The sequence below is a fragment of the Corvus kubaryi genome, unplaced genomic scaffold (genome assembly GCF_017639235.1).
Source record: "Corvus kubaryi isolate FWS band 111438036 unplaced genomic scaffold, C.kubaryi_AGA036_p1.0 71, whole genome shotgun sequence".
Taxonomy (NCBI): Eukaryota; Metazoa; Chordata; class Aves; order Passeriformes; family Corvidae; genus Corvus; species Corvus kubaryi.
This window is the reverse complement of record NW_024582059.1, coordinates 9,715,205-9,734,943: the sequence shown is the minus strand read 5'-3', so window position 1 is coordinate 9,734,943 and position 19,739 is coordinate 9,715,205.

The following is a 19,739-nucleotide window of genomic DNA, read 5'->3' as shown; positions in this document are numbered from 1 at the left end:
TGTTGGGGTTTTAGTTTAGTCTTAGGTTTTCCTGTTAAAGGAATTTTCTCCCATATGCATGTTGCTAGGGGACAAATAGCTGTACTTAAGAAAGACAAAAAGGGGAGTGGGGCGGGCCTGGCTACTCCTTTGTCTACACCTGGGTGTGGGGGCAGTTCGCTCTGAGCGTCCGGAGAGAGAAGCTGCAGAGAAAGGAGCTGCTGCTTCTTTCTTTTTGGCCGTTCTTTCTTCCTGCTGGAAGCAACGCCGGGACCCCAAAAGCCGCTTTCCCTGCCCTGCTGGAGACCGAGCTGTGGCTGCCCTGCTCCGCTGCTGCTTCGAGCTTTCGCTACGCTGTAGCCCTGCTCGCCCTGCCTGCCTGGGCCTCCGTGGGTTTTTTTCCCATCTGGATACATCTCACCTGCCACCCGGGATTTGCGTTCGTCCCTGCCGTTCCAGCCTGCTGTTCCTGAGAGCCCGGGATCAGCTGCCCAGGGTTTGTGAAGCCTTTGTTCCATCCTTCCCCGGGATCCCAGGGCACCGGTGCCGCGTGTTTCCCAAGCTCGCTCCGGAGCGCCCCCTGCAGCCGCGGGGGAACCATCGCACCTGCCCTGCTCACCGGGAGCCGCCAGCGCCCCTGCCGGCTGCGAGCGGAACTGCACCCGAGGGGAAAGGGCCCGACAGCCGAGAAGGCTGGCACTGGGTTTGTGTTTGCTGTTACTGCCAGAGTTGTTGTTTTGTTTGACTGGTTATATACATATATATATATATATAGTAAAGAACTGTTATTCCTATTTCCCACATCTTTGCCTAAAGGCCCTTGATTTCAAAATATAATAACTTGGAGGGAAAAGGGGTTATATCTGCCACTTCAAGGGGGGCCTCTGCCTTCCTTAGCAGACACCTGTCTTTCAAAACCGAGACACAGAGGCGGTCACAATTTTAAGTGGCTTAGAGAATTGTCCATATTCAAACTAGCCAGCTGACAGGTTCTGTCAGGTCATAGAGGAGCTGTAAGAACCCCTTTGCAAGAACATCACTTCCGGGACTATGCTTTGCTAACCCACGACAATAACATTGTTACTTTTAGCTAAACAAAGACTTGTGGTTTACACTATTTTTTTGGTAAAAATTTCTTTTTCAAGGGATTTGCAAACTAGTGATTTCAAGACACAAGTAGAAAGCACTCCAATTTCCTTGAGATACTAATCTTCAAGTGCAGAAATGCATCAGGCAGCACTCAGGTACAAAATGCTGACCTAACAAGATGTACTGTCATATGATCTTGTAATATTAAGCTTTACTGAATACTTTTCCCTGCCTCCATGCCCAGTGCATCAATTCACTTTTAACCAACAACATTTCTAGTACATCTCAAAGAGTTTATATCTACTATCCCTCAGAAGTCCAGAATTTTTTGGATTTCATCATTTTCCAAATTCAGCACATTCGAATATTGTTGCCTATGAAAATGCACAGTTGTAAACAACTCTTTCTCATGGCCATGTAATCCCTTCTTCATTCTTTGCTCTATGCAGATATGACAATATCATTTGACACATGAAAAATTGGTATTGATTTCAGAGATTTCTGTCTTACTGTTTAAGAAAAATTAAAATTTCATGGCTGATAATTTTTTTTTTACCTCCTACTATGCCTTGTCTTAGTCTAAATTACAATGCAGTAGGGGTTACCACATAATCCTGCAGCATATCCCTTTACTTGAAAAGAACTGTCTTAAAAGACTAAGATCTCAGTCCTGTGCGACTGTTAAAATAAGTGTAGTTTAACTCCTGTCACTGATGATCTTTCTCAGGGCTTATTGTTGTATATGGAGCTTTATAAGTACTTCCTGAACTGTGGGGTTTTTTTAATTACTAAGAAGATATTAAATCAAAATGGAAATCGATCACAAAATGGAAATTGAATTTTAGTGGACGCAATTAGAAGGAACATAGAAGAACATCTGTATAGGAATAATTAGACAATTACAATGAAATCTCACAGACAAACAATCCAAGTGACAAAACAAATCATGTAAAAATGTCCAGTATTAGCGTAAGTTTATAGATTCTTCTATTATTTCCTAGCTTCCTTCATTACTGTTGCGTGGCGCATGATATCATGTAACAGAGGGTCACAAAGTTTTTGTGTTCTCCACCCTCACAAATCAAGAAGGACTCTCATCACCCTAAAGATTAGTAAAGAGGGGCCATCTCTGCAAGCACAGGCAACACTGCCAGAATATTTTGGGGGAGATAAGAACATTAAAGAGAAATAAAATTATCTGAAATATTCTTCATCATAAATGAAGGTAACTTAGAATAGGGAAGATCAAATGAACTGTAAGAGGTCTGAAATTAGTGGTTCTATCTCACTGATGCTGTGACTGGTTGCAGTGCAACTAAAACAAAGATGTTACTGAAACACTAGCAGTAAGTGTAGTTGAAAATCAGTGATAAAAGACAAAAGGTAAGAAGGAATTTTAACTAGAGTAAAACATTTTTTTCTGCAGCAATGGTTCTCAAACAACAGTGTGGTGGCAGTTTGACACCATGCAAGCTGGTACACCAGGCAGTCTTGACACGCCGTATAATGTTGGCTCTGCTGTTTCTCATTGTTGTGTCCCCTAAGGCAGCTAAAAACACTTTCCTGCTATACTTTTTTATGTAAACAGGTGCTTTAATGGCTGGTGATGACAACTGAGTTGGGAACATCCATAATAAGTTTTCTATTTGACATTTATTCTATGCTAAATACCCCTGTTCCTGCTGCTCTAAGTTAGTTTTCTTGGTGGTGTGATAATTGCAGGTACGTCTTGAAAGGCTTAAGAAGCTAAGTTCTGCTTCATCTGTATTTTTTTGTCCTTTGGAGTTTGTGAGAACAAACACCTTTTGCTCACTTCTGTGGATTTTCAGTGAATAAGCTGCATTACAATATGCCAGTAGAGATTTTACTTACAAATGGAGGAAAAAGGTAGTTAAGTAATCAGCACGTATTCATTGTGCTTTGCCCTGTGTGCTTCAGGCACTCAAAAATAATAGTATATTGCAGGAATTCTCTCTCTTTTCAGAGTCTCTGGTAATTACCAACAACTTTTATACAGGAAATTTGTATGTCTGAAATATTGGAAGAATTTATTCTGGCCTGAAACGTTTCTGATGAATGTAATAGACATCTAATGTGTAACAGCAACATTTTTTTATAATTTACCATTCTCTCTCTCTTTTTTTTTTTTCATCTTATTTCTCCAGTCTAGTAGTTTCTGATATTAGTACTAGGCCTTGGGACATTTTACCAGAGCAAAATAATAACTGCTAGAGAAAGGAAAGGAAAGAAGATTGGCTTGCTTCAATTTACGTTTGAGGGGAGGGAGGCAAGAACAGTACTTTTCCTTTCATTGAAGCGTATTAATTAAATGTTGCAAATTATATGATTTCTTCTGGTTTCCTTAAGAGATTGTTTCAAGGTTAAATATTTTTTACTATCGTGTTTCTTTTTTTCTTTATTCTATTTTACTTCTGCCTATTGTCCTTTCCTAAGACCTTCTCAGTCTTCCCACACCATGGACCTCTTAATCTCTTCCTGTCCACTAAGCAGTAACAGAGCTAATTCCTTCAGTAACAGTTTGTTATTTTACTAAGACATTGCTTTCTAATTTTTATTTTAGCTGAGGTATGTGTGTTCCTTTTTTCAGTTTCTAAAATAGCTTTCATATGTTGGTTTAATGTCATTTTTAGAATTCTCTTTGAATAGCCAATGACTTATTGTCAAGGCAATAATAGGACTGTACATGGGATCGCTGCCATGCCACATATGCAATTGCTGTCATAATATTCACCTTATATTAAAATCTGAGAGATTTTCTATTCAACAAAAGAAGTTCATTGCCAGTTCCATTAAAAGTCTCTTTAAGTGCCCTCTTTCTGTTAAATAGCTATTTATAATAGTTCTGTATAGTGGATCAATTCTTAGAACATTGTGGAATTCATGACTAATGGAGTGGGCCTTGTGAAAAGATCGTTTATTCGGGTTTTACAGGGAATGTAGTATGTTTCTTGGTATGTAAGATATTATAAAATAAAAGTAGCAATAAATATTGGGAAGTTAGCACAGAATATTTTCAGGGTTCATTACATTTTTCTGGTTATGTAATCACAAAATCTTTCGCTAAAGACACTGGAGCAGCAGTTTCTGAGTATAATTTTTAGAGGTTAGAATCAAGTATTTATTTTAAGCTTATTGTACTCTATGAGCTTGTTTTCCTAATTATCATTTCTTATGGTATATTCAAAACCCTGGAAAATACTTCTGCCATTTATAACCTGGTATTACATGCATATTCAAGCTTTTATCAGATCACTTAATGACAGTTTTACATTACATGAAAACTATCTTAATTACATAATTCTTTCCTCTTTTTGATACAAGCCAAGCAGTGTGAACTTCTACACCTGCCTTCATTCAAGTAGTATTCAATTCCACTGATTTTGGTGTATTCTCTTCATATTAGGCAACTATTGTGCTCTTTATAAGATGGGTTTACTTGCATTTTAAAAATAATTAAATGAACGTGTTTGGACTAGATAATTGTAGATCCCTTCCAACTGAACTATTCTACTTTATTATAAATAAGTAAACTGGTTCCCTAGAATTTAACAGAAATAGTTGTGTCTGGTTCCATACTGGTTCCTGGAAAAAAATCTATTTTTTAAAAGACCATTTTAAAGGAATAAGGTCCTTAGGCCAAGATTCAGGCTGACAGTTTGAAAAAAATAATTTTTGAAAAAAATCTCTTTTCTGTGGATTTTCTGTGACTTTAAGTTTGGATTGAACTGTGTAGAAAGGTTGAGTCTGTACATTTCTGGAATTTAAGGGAGAGCTAAAAAGAATTTTTATTTGTGAAACAGACCTTTCATGATAACCATGGTAGTCTGTGAGCAAAAATTAAAAACTCCCTCCTAATGATCCTATTCCTCTTCATAAACCCATAGGTATTAAAGTCAAAGAGAAGATGAGCTTCTTTTAAATTTATAATGTCAAGAAGGGAGACGCCTGATGCCATGGAGTAATGTATATAAAAGGTTCATCGTGGTCCAGAAATCCAAGTACCACAGTAAAAGAAATGACTGGTTACTTCAAGCATTTCTGAAATTATGTACTTCAGACACATTTCATAGTCTTCATTTTCTTGCAGCACTCAGTAGACAAGGCAGTATTTTCTGTCTTTGTTAAAATAGCTAAAAATACTTCATAGTGAACTACAGAATAATTAATCATCCTGCAGGATTTGGAGTTTTCAAAGGCCTATTTCTGAACTACTAATCCATTCCTGAAAGGGTTTTCGGTGTTTTTTCTCTCTCATGAGCTTAGTTCTTAGTACCCCAAATCTGCACGTAAAAATAATAGAGCAGTTTTCCTAATCGTGGCTATTTTCTGTTTCAAATCCTTTTATATAAGTATTTTTCAATTAACTTGCATTTTGAATTTTTTTTTGGCCCAGAACCTGGTTTTTTTCAGGTCAATTTACATCAACATAAATAGCATCAAATGCCCTTTTCTTTTTCTTTTTCCTGGAGGCTTGAAGTCAGATACAGAGTCTGATCGAGTGTCATTAATGTAAATGTATTTTTCTATTGGTATCGCTACATGTTCAGCCAGGCTTTTAGATATTCTTTGCTTCTAGGCTTTTGCATTGCAATTTTAAGCCTTCTTAGATTTCCTAGAAATCAGCAGTGACTATGATATTGTCATTTACTTTAATTTATTTGGCACTTTCAACAGTGTGATGGGGATAGTTGTAAGTAAAATAACATAAGAAAATTAGTCTGCACTAAAGAAAGAGAATCCTCTATAATTAGTGGCATACAATTTCAGCAAAAATTATACAAGACACTGTACTTCCTATGTGGCATCCTTGTCTGTTCTATTTGCAGAGTATCACTGGAGTGAATGGATGACTCATGACTTTAGATCAGCTTGCTATTTTCTTAAAACTTTGACTTTTGTAACAAGAAAAAGAACAATTTTATTTCTGCATTTTATATCAGCATATGCAACTTCTCTTCATTCACTATTCACCAGAAGTGTTCAGAAGTATACACTTGCTATAAAATGTAGAATGTAGTGACATGCACCAAAGCAAAAGCTCTGATCTCTTCACTCTGTAATGGGTTGTTTTACTCAAATACTGTAAAAAAGTTTCTTTTTTTTCTCGGTAAAAGCAAACACATTCCTTATAACTGAGAAGAAAAAAACAACACACCTATGACATCACTGCAGTCTGTGAGCCCCAAACCTAAATGGGACTCAAAGTGAGCCTGGAGACAACAGAGGATCAGTGAACTTAGGTAGGCAGCATTTTTTGTTAAGCAATCAGTTCAAATTCTTCTTCCCATTTTTCATACTCCTGGATTTATATTTTTTAAAAAATCCACAAAACATTTTGCACTCAACAGACCTGAGTTTAGATCATTTCACTGCTGTACTGGATGAGATTTTAGACAAAAAGTCATTACAAGAATACCAGAGGTGTTTTGTGCTCTCTGGTAAATTTTTTTAAAAGTTATAAAGGAAACCTTTTGTGTCATAATGTTTGTGTTAAAATAGCTTAGGTGTGCTCTATGTCTTTACTGTTTCTATAAAAATCTTGTAATTGTTTATTGTTTCTGTAGTTTAAAGAACAAAAAGTGAATAGAAAGCAGGAATATTCTTCACTGAAAAAAGTAATGCCTCAAACACTTCCACAGAATTAAAATCAAGATCTGATTTCTATGGAAGATACCACAAGGTAACCACAACAACACTGACAAATCAGGAATGTGGAGATCAGAAGTGCAACCAAATATCTCTAAGCCTTCAGAGACATGAAAGTGTATTAATTATGATATGTGTGTAATTATGGTATACACACACCCTTTAAATATTTACTCTTGTTTTTAAAAGTTTTTCAGTAATTTGGAGGAAAATTGAAATTGAGAACTGGCTGAACAGGAGATCCCAAAGGGTTGTAATCAGTGACACAGGGTCTAGTTAGAAGTCTGTCACAAGTGGTGTGCCTCAAGGTTCAATACTGGGCCCAGCAGTATGCTTTAAACTGCAGAGGAAATTCTGCATATTTAGAATTTAATTTTTTTTTAACTTAATGGCATGAGAAATGGTTTTTTTATATAATGGATCATATAGAAAAATAATAATCTTAGATTGAAACTTAGATTTAACCTTGAATTGAAACTATAGTTATAAAAACTGCCAGATTTCACGGAAAAAAAAGTAGTAGGGTTTCTCCCTGGGACAGATTTCTGACAACTTTAAAATCTCTTTTTAAGTTCAATTGATTTTTTTTTTCAGTTTGTTCAAGTTGCTGTTTATAGACTCACCTCTCTGCTACCAATTTCTATTAAATTTGTGCTCTCATTATTTGTTAATAAAAAGTCGATTTTAATTAGCAAGTCCATTAGTCAGAGCAGAATAAGTCCACAAAACATTTTTAAATTAACCATTTAAAATTGATCTTTACAACTCTTGTTTACCTGCAGCTATTTTTTGTCTGTGTGGCCAAGGTATAACCTTATACCTAACACCTTCATGCACAGCATTTAGCTCTTGTTCTCTTTGGAAAAGCATTATAGAAATTTAGCTCTGCTTTTGCTATTTTTTTTATTTTTATGTTTAGAACCTTTATGTTTCCCAGCACATGCAACCTCTTACCTGCTCCGTAATTATTGCGTCTCTGAACAGTCTTTACTAAAAAGATTGCTAAATACACTTTCTCTCCCTCTGATTTTCAGTTGTGTTACTTAAAATGAAGGCTCTCTTTGTCTGCTACTCTATTACAAAAAATTGAAAGTTTGTGGAGTTTCAAGTTACAGCTGGTTTAGTTTCAGTTCAAGTCTTACTACAGAAGCTGTCCTGAGATGTTATGGTGAAGGTATATAAAATATTAATCGCAAACAAAAGAAAAAAGAAAGGTAGATCATGGTGAATACAGCTGCACTTGATATTGTTATTTAAGGTATTAACCTAAAAGCCAATCAAGAAATGAAGCATTTAGCTGGATTGAATAAAGCTAATACATTTACACCCAACTGAACATGGAAGTAAGGATACCAACGAAGAAAGTCATTTAGTGAAAAAGCTTTATTTGAGTAAGAATGCAAAAATTTGATTGGCGATAAATTATTCTAAGGATAGTGAAACGAGAAGAGTACAAGCATGTGTAAAACAGGAGCTTACTAAGCTCTCGATTGCCAGATGTCATTTTAATACACAAACAAAAATGAAAGACGAAGAAGCTTCAACTAGAGAAAGGCATGACACTGTTAGAAGTATGAAGAGGATAGACATATTTGTTGGCTCAGTTTACTACTCCTTTGTAGTGTACCCTGTCTTTACTTTCAAAAGCTAATGGGCAACGTACTCTCCTAGCATTTCCCTGTGCTTCATCTAACAGAACAATGGTGGGGTGGTGGCAATTGGAAGTTCTTCCCACAAGTCATCAACAAGGAAATAATAACCCTATCTCACCTTTATGAAAGGAACAAATGGTCATAGTCTTGCCACAGGAAAACCGTAAACCACACAACTGGAGAATTATGCCATGGTAATTTCTTAGAGTCCTAATGTGATAAATTTTAATTAGCAAAATTATGACAGTTTCTTTATTTACATGGAGAAAGTGCAGTATTGAATACCAAAAGATTACGCAGCTATATCAGTTAATTGGGGATGACTTGGTTTTGAGTTCTCAGTAGAATATTCCTGAAAATTTTAAAAGAAATAAAGAAGCAGACAGGGAAATTTTTCTCCGCAGAGGTCAGGAGTCAAAAGTAAGAACTCTTCTTCAAAAAGAAAAAGTAGATAGGATTTTCCTTAATTCTCTAACAGGAAGTGGCAGGAAGCTCAGTTGACACATGCATATTCTAATTTTTTAAGAGAGAAAAAGAAGGAATTTTGAGTGATAGATATAACAGCAGACTGAAGAATAAGGGTGTACACAGCAGCTAGTGACTTTCTTGTAATGTGTTTTGTTTACATCTTTGTTGTTAAACCAAATTCCGCATTATTTATGTTTGTGCACAGGGAGGAAACACAGGTAAAAATGGTACTGTGTTTATTAGTGAAAATGAGAGGATGAAAAAATACAGCAGAAAATGGATGGATAAAAATGAATTTTACTGTGAAGAAAAACCAAAGGCAGGGAACAGGTGTGATCCAGGCTTAGTAACTTCACTGAATGTGAAATGAAGTTATTAGAAGAGGATAAGAAGGAAAATAATGGAAATCAAACAACACCAAAGAAAGTTAGGTTAGTAAGCTAAAAAACAACCAAAAAAGACCTAAAAAATCTAAGGAAGTATACCTATTTAAAAAGTGTAAATCAATTAGTAAGGCAGTAAAAAAATTAATATTCTAGGATTTATGTCAGAGTGATATTTGCAAAAAATATATTTGCAGCACAATGAAAGAGTTAACAGTGATATTTCCAGTATGGTGAGTAGGAAAGCATAATAAAATATAATTTAGCTACCTGGGAAATAACATAAATGTGATGGCAACCATAGAAGAGAGTGAGAAGTAAGTTGATTTTTACTCTGTCTCCTAGAGGTGAAATTGTCATTTTACCTGAGCATCACATCACCTACAGAAACATTTTGATATTCTCTATCTTCATTTTCATTATTTCATAAGGGATAGGATTTTTTTTTTTTTTATCCTTTGTGAGCACACCGCTGCAGCTGTAGCCTTGCTCTGTACCTGTGCACGTATTAACTATGAAAATGTTTTGGCCACTGCTGCAGAACAGATGTGCTTAAACTTCCTCCTGGAGAAACTCCTCAAAGAGACCAAAAGACTTTAGATTCAAAAATAGGTTTTATTTTAAAATAGAAGTCTAAGTGTATTGACTTTCAAAATGAAAAGAAGTCAAAGCAATGAAAAAAGAGAACAAAACTGGACAGTTTAATGTACTTCCCATTTTTTCCCTGTAGACTGGAACTTATTTTTGTGTTTCAGTTCAACCAGCTTGATACTTTCTGACCAGCAGCAAAATGTGATCCTTTCCCCTCTGTCCCAGAGAAGCTCTTTCCCTGGTGTTTTTGTCCTTGCTACCAGACTCATCCTCTCTCTGCCTCTTAACCTCTGCATGAGCTCCAGCCTTCAGGCTGGATCTTGCTTGCCAGCTCAGCAACCTTTCCTGCCCTGAATACACTCAGAAACTCCCTGATGACACGAGTGGCCTTCTTTTCCAAAGGGCTCTGTTGGAGCCATCCTCTCCTTAAGGCAAGGATAGACATACACTTGGGAACACAGACATATAAATTTTAGCAAAGATGGTCAAGTGAGCAAGTACAGTTGTCTACTATGCATTGAAACTCTGTATATTTCTTGATGGATACTTGATGTATTTTTATTGATTTTTTTTTATTTGTCTTCAATTGCCTTAAATTTACACTAGCATACCTTTTACTTATTGGACAAGGCTTGATTTGAATTCCTGGGAGGCTATGTGTTATCAAAAAAAATGTAGTTAGTTAAATGTTTCAAAATAATTTTAGCTTCTCGTTAAAGAAAGCCTAATTTTATGGTGGTGTTATTTTTGCATATACTAGCCTTGACATTTTCCTCCTTAGTGAGAGTAATTTCTAGGACATTTATCAGACAATTAAAACTGAGATGTCTGGGCAGATTTTCTAATGAAGGATTAATACTGTACACTTTTATTTCTTTTGGCTTGCTCTTACATTTGTATCCTTCTCCATGCTATTTTGTAAGTCTTTTACCAAATACTATGTTGGTAATCCCCTTTCCAACATGCCCTTCGCAGCGTTGAGTGCTTTGCTTGTTTTGTGCTCTTGCCACTTCTCCTCCTACAGATTAAACCCCTTACACAGAAGCAGTCGATAGCAGTACCTGAGGGTGATGGGAGCACTCAGAAAAAAACCAACATTTTGTAAAGCTCAAAATCTCAGGCAAGAATGTAATTTCACTGTCAAAACACGAACACAACAGCCCAAACCCACAAAGCAAAATGAAAGAAACAGTAGCCAATTCAACCAAACAATACTAATCAATACTAAACAATACTAGATGGATAAAGATCTAACACCACCTAGACTGAGAAAAGTAACCTCGCTATAAATTCATAAACTACATTCTTTTAGTTTTCCTTTTCATTTTTGTTTTATGTATTCTTAAATATTGTTACCTACGTAAGTGTGGATACAAAAATGCTGCTAGCAAGGGTTTTCTTGCTATTTTCTAAGTCTGTGAGAGACTTTTCTCTCTCACAGAGAGGTAGCAGAGTTATGTAAACAACCAAACACCTGCAACCTTGAGATGTCTTGTTTATGGTACAGTAGAAAAATATTTTGACAATGGATGTTTTAGGATTTTAGCCAATCACCCCAAGGGGTGGCTGATCCTTGTCCAATTAGACTATGAAGAAAAAAGTCTATAAAAGAGTTTGTAAAATAATTAAATGAATCAATCTTGCTGCACAATTCCTGCCTGCTGGATCTTCTCTCCTCCTCCTCCCTATGGCTGTGGGACACGGTGATACACCCTAGGGCATTTTTAATATGTAAATTCGCTGAATTGCAAATATTTGGCATAAATCACCCTTTTTCATGGTTCTACAGAATAGCTGAGTTGAATGGTGAAAGACAGAAAACTTCAGTTGCTCCACAGAACAATCTTCACGTAAAATGACTGGCAGAGTATAGTTATAGGAGATAAAAAATAGAGGAAGAAAAAACTGAGTTGAGTTCTCATTGATATTAAAACTGTTGCAGATAAAATTTATTGGTAAAGTAAAAACATTTAAAAGGCTTGCATTTCATTATATATTAAGATACAATCCATTGATAATAAGTGGCTCTTCAGAGTATGGTTTTTTTGTAGATTAATTTCCTAAAACATGTAGAAATTATAAATATGTCTCAGCAATATGTTTCATGTCCTGTAGATCAGAAGATGCTCTTTAGTTGGATGACTTCAGTGCTACAGAAGCTGTATATAACAAAGCAAAAGAAAAGGAGTCAGGGAGGAGAAAGGAATAATAAAGAAGAGAAAATCATCTTTTTTTTCTTTTAACCCTGAATGAAGGTTGGTGTCTATCTAGGAATCAAGGTGCTCGAGTTCCCTTGAGGCAAAAAGGAATAAATTGCCAGTAGCAGACAAGATGAATGCAATTGTACACGAGGTGGGTGAATAGGAGAATCTCTCTGTGATTGCTTTCTAAACCATCAAGAGGGTCTGGAACACGGCAGCCGAGGGGCACATTTTTCACTTTACATATTCTGTTTGTGGCTGTGTAATTTTCATGTAAAATTCATAACACCATATATTCAAAAATGAAGATCAAACCTGGTTTACAAATTATGATGTGAACCTATCATTAGATACTATGTTTTACTATGCTGCTATGTTTTGCTTAGCTCAATTCTTAAGGAAAATCATAGACAGTGATTTTCCCCCGCAACAGCAGAAACATAATAATTTCCTTCCTAAACAGAAATAATAAGAGCTGTTAAATATGTTGTCAATGCATAATTTGCATTTTAATAGTGAAAGTATTCTGATAAATTACAGTTTTCTGCCTTTTTAAGTCATGCATATAATACTTGAATGTTGTATAATATTGCTGGATCATAGAGATTTTCAGCTTTATCTAATAACATTTGTTATGAGCATTAAAAATGAGTTTCCAGCTCTTCCTGATTAACATACTTTTTTTCATTTCTATAGTTAATGTCACAACAAGAATAAAATTATTTAAAATAAGTATTACTTTGAAAAGAATAGAACAAAAAATATTTCACTTTAACATATTATTTTCTTCTTGCAAATTTTCCTTGTCAGGTTCTTCACAGAACATGCTGTTCTCTCTCACACAATGCCTAAGAGATTTCTACTGTAATATTTCATTCTGTAAAAAAAACCTAAAACATGTCTAGAATATAGAATCCATTTTATGACTAAACAGTGTCTTTCTCATCCTAGACTTTCTCTCTTTATTCAAATTCATGTATTTGAGATGGTTTCTAACAGCCTATTATAGCAGCATAAGATAATGTAAATGGTACAAGCACAGACTAAAAGCATTCTACCTGAATACACATGCAGTCCTTTTTCCTGTTTTATTAACACTTAACTTGAAAAAATATTACAAAGTAGAGGATCATTACTTTAGACTTAATGAAGTCTTCATCTAGAAGAGGTCAAAGTAGATAAGATGGTGAATGTTTGGAGAGTGAAAGAACAGTTACCTCTCTCACAAGCTCTGACACATCTTTTGTGCTCACTCAGGAGAAATGTGTAAGCATATTCAAGCTGCTTTTAGTGAGAGGGTAATTTTCTATGAAAGTTTCTTCTGGCTTGGTTCATTTAAGAAAAGGTAGTGCTTTTCTTATCTTCAGCAGTCTGGGGTGGGAGATTCTAACTGCTGGTAAAATGCAGTGAAAGGCTCCATACTCTAAGGCTGTAATAGCTGCTAGTTGCTCTGGGGAAACCTATAAATACAATATTGTCTCTATCCACATGTTCCACATAGCTCAGGAAATCTGTGGCACGGCCATATCTGAGCTTTCACATATGAGACCTGTAACACTAGAGTAACATGATGGTTTCTCTCATCCTATTGCTTTCTGAAAAGGTAATAATACAGTTTGAGAGAATGCAAAATATTGTTTGCTGGGCAGTTATGCAAGAGTAGGATGAATGTTTTCAAGCAGGAGGGGACATTACAGAATGTAAAATATACCACTGTGTGTGGTTTCGGGCCCTGTGTGAGTTAAAAACACAAGCAAATGTAAAAAAAAAAAGCCCATAGAAGCTTCAAAAATCACATTTCTCAATTAGAAGAACATTTGGAATACTTAAGAGCACGTGTGAATAAAAGTGCTTCCTAATCCAAAGGAAGGATCAGTCAGAGACTATTATATAAGACCTTGGATGGCACATAAAAACTGATGTGTTTTTACCTGCTTCTAAAAACCTTGCAGCTATGGTTGTATAGCTGGACTATTAGTTTCTTTTTATTCAAGAAATGACACATCTGCGCTTCATTTTATCCCTGGGCTCAAACATACTATGCTTTAACTACTATTACACCGGCTCTTTCATCCCTGGCACACATTTCACTTTGATTTTATTTAGTTTTACTGAGTGCTTATTTTATGACAGGTTTCTGTTTTGTTTGGACTAGTGGGGGGAGGGGTGTTGAAGGGGAAAGGAGGGAATGTTTAGGGTATTCTCACCTGTATTTAGACTATTTTGTACCTTGCAAAAATGAAGTTATATTCCTTTTAAAGAAACATCATTTTCAGCTACAAGTATACACTATTCCCTGTGACAAAAGAATATTTCATGCGGGGTAGTAAAAGAATATTTGTGGTGGTGAACTTCCCTAGAATGAAATATTTCTATTTCTTGTTATAAATCTGTGCAGATGCTTTAAAAATATATGAGTTCATTATAATATATGCACAGGCATCAAAATTTCTACACAGAAATTGACAAATATACTTGTGTGTGTCAACAAATATATTCATTCATTCATGCAAAAACACTTCAGATGAATACTTGCATCATCCTTTGGTTTGCTACACACACACATGTACATATACAAAAATAGAAGACTGACTATTTCTGTGGGGTTTTTAATAAATAATTTTATATTAGCCCAAAATCATACGTAATATGCTGCACTGGAAATACAATCAATAAAACTTCATTGTAGATGTCTTTAAAGGCTGGGTAAGGTGTAAGTCCAAGGATATTGTCAGTGTAGGCTGAAAATGAATATTTTCATTTGAATGATAATTTATTTAGCATCTTTTAAATATTTTCAGATGTTACTTTAACAGGTACTGCCTCTGGGGATAAAAATACTTTGAAGACTTATGGTAACCCAGAATCCTTATTTCAAAATAGCTTTAATTTAACATGTTCAGGTGAATGTGGTAAACAATGACTCTAGCCAGTCCTTAAAAACTGTATGTATATTATATTTTTACCGTGGTATAAGTACAGTGGGTGCTTGTTCTTCATGATATTTATTCTTGTTGAAAAGCAAAACAATAGAAATCTGTCCAAATAATATTATGTTGATAATCTTTGCCACAACTCCTAGAAATTCCAACGTTATTCTCCTAATGTCTCTGACATAAATAATATTTATCAGAAATCAATATCTTATAGACAAGAATAATATCTAAAAATTCTAGGTTGCACTCTGAGCTTGATAACAAACATTAAGCAATATCTTTGAGCTTCAAGTATAATTTTTACTATACATAACAGATATCTATATATATATACATACTATACATATATTTATAGAAATAGAAAAAGCCCATTCATGCTCCTGTTTTAAAACCTCTAATTTATTTTTCTCCCACTTAAGTCTTATTCCTAGAAGTGTGTCAATCCTGCAATGAGTAAGGAAGATAGCAATGCAATTTTGCATGGTAAAATATATGAAACAAGCAGTAAAGTTAAAACAAATGGAATTATTGTTTCATATAACACAAAGCCAAGTTGCAGGATTTACTATCTTAGGGTGCAGTAAAAGTCGGAATATATAGGGGCTAGGAGGTATGAAATCTTCTCGGTGACTATCAAACATGACTGTGTGGATGAGACTTCCAGAGAAGCTTAGAAACCTCTCATAATCAGTACTTGAGAGAATCTATGTTGTGTTCTATCTTTTTTGCATATTAACAGATGCTTTGGAAAATACTCGACAAATCAATGAGCAACATACTTAGTATATACTACAGTTTAAAAGAAATTATAATGTAAATTTTAGTCCAAGAGATAATGCCAACTGCTATAGAAATGTTCCTGAATCTTTCTAAAATTACTTTTAAACTCAAAGATGAAAATACACAAAAAAAAAGCTGTAAAATTTTTTCATGGGCTTTTAACTTAAAAGAGATATGTATGTGGAATAATAACAACAAGAAATTCAACCCTAAAAAGCAGAATAGACTGCAGCAGGTTTCACATTGATGCTATTATTACCTGTGAACTTGGGCTTGACTTCATTTGAAATCAAACTCTCTCTATGAATAGTAATATATTCATTATTTTATATGTGTATTAAGTGTATATACATATTACTTCATAATATATTAATTATTATATAGATTACATAGACAAATTAATATTCTGAAAAACATATAACTAAATATCTGATTGATTGTGGAGATTTAGCTTCTTGTATGGACTTGAGCTTTGACTTGGGAAAATTCCAACAGGCTGCACTCATGGTCATTTCTTCAGACTGGAAGAAACTTGTAGTGAACAGATCCATCCTCTAAGGATTTAGTCCCCTTTTGCAGGAGTAACAGAAACACTTAAGGGGATGACAAGTATCTCTGTGTTGGAATGCTTAATTTGATTTTTTAATTTTCTTATGCCACTACTCAGTCTGCTTTTTATTCCAGCCTCTTTTTCCTACTCTTATGAGAATAACTCTGCTTTCCTGGCAGATTAGAACGAAGTGAGGTGTTGGAAACATACCATAGGAGAAAGAGAAAAGAACAGAAAAGAAGGAATTATGTATAATGTTTCAAAGATTATGTTTTTTAAAGAATGTTTCTTAGCTGTAAAATTATTACACCTACTTGCAACCTGTACCACCTGTGTTATAGCATTAGCTACTTTGATCAGTGATTAAACTTTTCTGGTTGAAATGACACATTAAGGCATGAAACAGAATTTTCCTTCATCTTACTTTCCTTTTCTTCTTGGAAAAATCTTTATTGCATATTTTAAGTAGTTTTCTGGGTTTAATAGTTTATCCCTATGCTAATTCAAACACAGTATTTCTCTCCATGCTGTTACAATGCCTGGAACAGCAGAGATTTTAGGTGATTGAAATTAATTTTAGTGTCAAATTTCATGAGTAAGCCAAGGGGAAAATAAAACAACCAAAAAAAACCAGAATGCAGGGAGAATAGAGGAAATGAGAAAGATTTATAAAGGATACATATTCATAAAAATAAAATTTTAAAAGTTAATTAACTGGGAACAGTGGTTTCTAATTAAAAATAATAAACAATGAATATGATTCCATACTGTTTTGTCTATGAAACATATTTTGTATTTGCACTTTTCTTCCTTTCCCTGCCTTTCATATCAAAAGGCCTTTTGTGAATAAAGTCAGGGTACACTTCTTAGATGATTTAAAAGGGGGAGAATTTCTCACACAAATCAGAAAATACTCTGAAAAAGGTGTTTCTTGATCAAAATATTAAACAATCACATTTTCATCTTCATTTATCTGTAAATTTTTTTTAATCTCAGAAAAATTTGGTCTACCACACAACATCTTGAATCAATTAAAGGTGTTAACTAGTCACAGTTTGGCCCCTCATTTGGAGGTTTTGGCACTACCACTCAGCTGGAAGAATGTTTATAAACCTGCTGTCATGCAAAGTTGTCCTAGCTACTTCAGAACACTTTTATTATCTGTCCATACTAACTCCATTCCCCTTAAAATTTGGAAATAGAGTAACAGGTTATAGATAGGGTGGTGGAAGACAATATTTTAAAATATCACAGTTGTTTTTACCACCTGCCTCATCGAATTTGTTCATCTTCTACAATACATAATGATATTCAAAACAGAAATTCCTAAGCAGACCAAAAATCAATATATCTATTTATATAATTCAATGCAGCACTCTATAAAATACAGCCTTCTCATCTTATACCTCAAGCTTATTTCACAAGGTCCTCCTTACAAAAATAGTCTCATTTCTAGGATGTTTCATGCACAGCACTTCTGGCTGGTTGAGGGAGGTGATTGTCCGTCTCTGCTCTGTGCTGGTGTGGCCTCACCTTCAATATTCTGTGCAGGTTTGGGCACCACAACATAAGAAAGACATAAAGCTATTATAAAACATCCAAAGCAGGGCTACAAAGATGCTGGGAAGGAAAGAATATACTTTCTCTTTTTTGGCAATTTAACAGATATTAATCTTCTAGTATATGTCTCCCTTTAAATAATTTAAATGTGGTTACAGCTTGAAAGAAGGCTTGGAGATAACTAGTCATGCACATTTTGGGAGGACAGTCACTGATAGGAATGGCTTACAGAGAGCTTCAATTATCAAAAGTATCTCAAGCCATTGTTGTAGACAGAAGCAGATTAAGTTAAATGAAATAAATGAAATGTGGTTTTTTTCTATCAGTCTGAATATTGTTCACATTACTGTTAATTTCTTTGCTAAGACTCCCTGCTAGGTATTCTGCATGACAATTTTCATGTCACTATATAAATCTTCTCTTATTTGTGGAAAACAGAAGAACTCATTAAAAAAAATTACCCATAAGTAATTACATATGTGACAGGAGATACCGTTCTGCATCTCATGACTAGACAAGAGTGGCTCCAGAAGTTGCAGTAGTAGCATCTTGCATGTGCCCAAAACTTTGAACAAAACTGAGAGTTTTTTCATTGATGATCATTTTTCCATTTTCAAAGATAAAGCAAAAATCAGAGATTGTTGACATTTTGTAAAAAAGGGAAAGAAAGGAGAAATGGAAAGAGAAGGGGCTTGGGTAGCAGGGATTCAGATAAGCTTTACCATGGCAACTACTGTACCACAGAAAAGGTCGATTAACATGAAGCTGGAGATTAGGATGGAATGGCAGTGGTGTCACTAACTCTCTTCTTCCTTCTCTCCAAGGAAGTATAAATGCAATCAGTTGTCACTGATAGATACCTTTTTCCTCAGGAAAGATGAAGATGACCAAGAGAGATAGAGAGCATTTTATTATTTCTTCCCTATCAAAATACAGAGAACCAGAAAGCATTTTTCAGTCTGCCCCTGTGATGGTATTTGGGTCACTCGACTTGCTCCTCTGCTGGGTATGTTAATAGAAGTCCTGCTACATCCTGTTTCTGTGAGCTATAAATTTTGACAGCCTTTTGAAAGCTCATGTAGTAAAAAGTAGGTTTTAGATTAAATTATCTTGAAGACTTATCTTGTCCAGAAAGGTTCCAAAGTTTCATCCAAGTTGGTGAGGTTTTTTTTGAGACAGGAATAACCTTCAGATAAGACTGTATGTTGGCTCTTTTGAAGAGTTTTCTTGAAATAGTGTCATACTTCACCCTTACTGCAGGGTTTCTTTTGGATGATAGATTTATTTATGGTGATGACAGTTTAAGTACCTTCTTCCACTTATAAGAATTTTAAATGTTGATGCAAAGCTAAGTCTATATAATAGCAGATGAAAAATGCAATTTAGGATTGGTACTATGAACATAACGTAATGAAAAGATATTTGATGCTGATAAATGCAAATATAGCTAACATGTCCTGATAGCTCATCCATTTGAATAGATGATTTATTATGGCAGCTGCAGGGATGTCTCCTTCTTAGAACTGTTCCAGTTGTAGTAAAAGGTACAGCAATGCCTTAACCAGCATTTGTAAGTGCTTTCTGCATAGCGTAACTACTGCTAACAGAGCAACCCCTCATCAGTAGGGAAGAGATTGTGACCTTTCAGTACCTGAAGGGAGTCTACAAGAAAGATGGGGAGAGACTTTTTACAAGAGTATGTAGTGACAGGACAAGGGGGAATGGCTTCGAAAAGAAAGAGGGTAGGTTTAGATTAGCTATTAGAAAAAAAGTTTTTACTCTGAGGGTGATGAGATACTGGAACAGGTTGCCCAGAGTAGATACCCATCACTGGGAGTCTTTAAAGCCAGGCTGTATGGAACTCTGAGCAACATGGTCTAGTG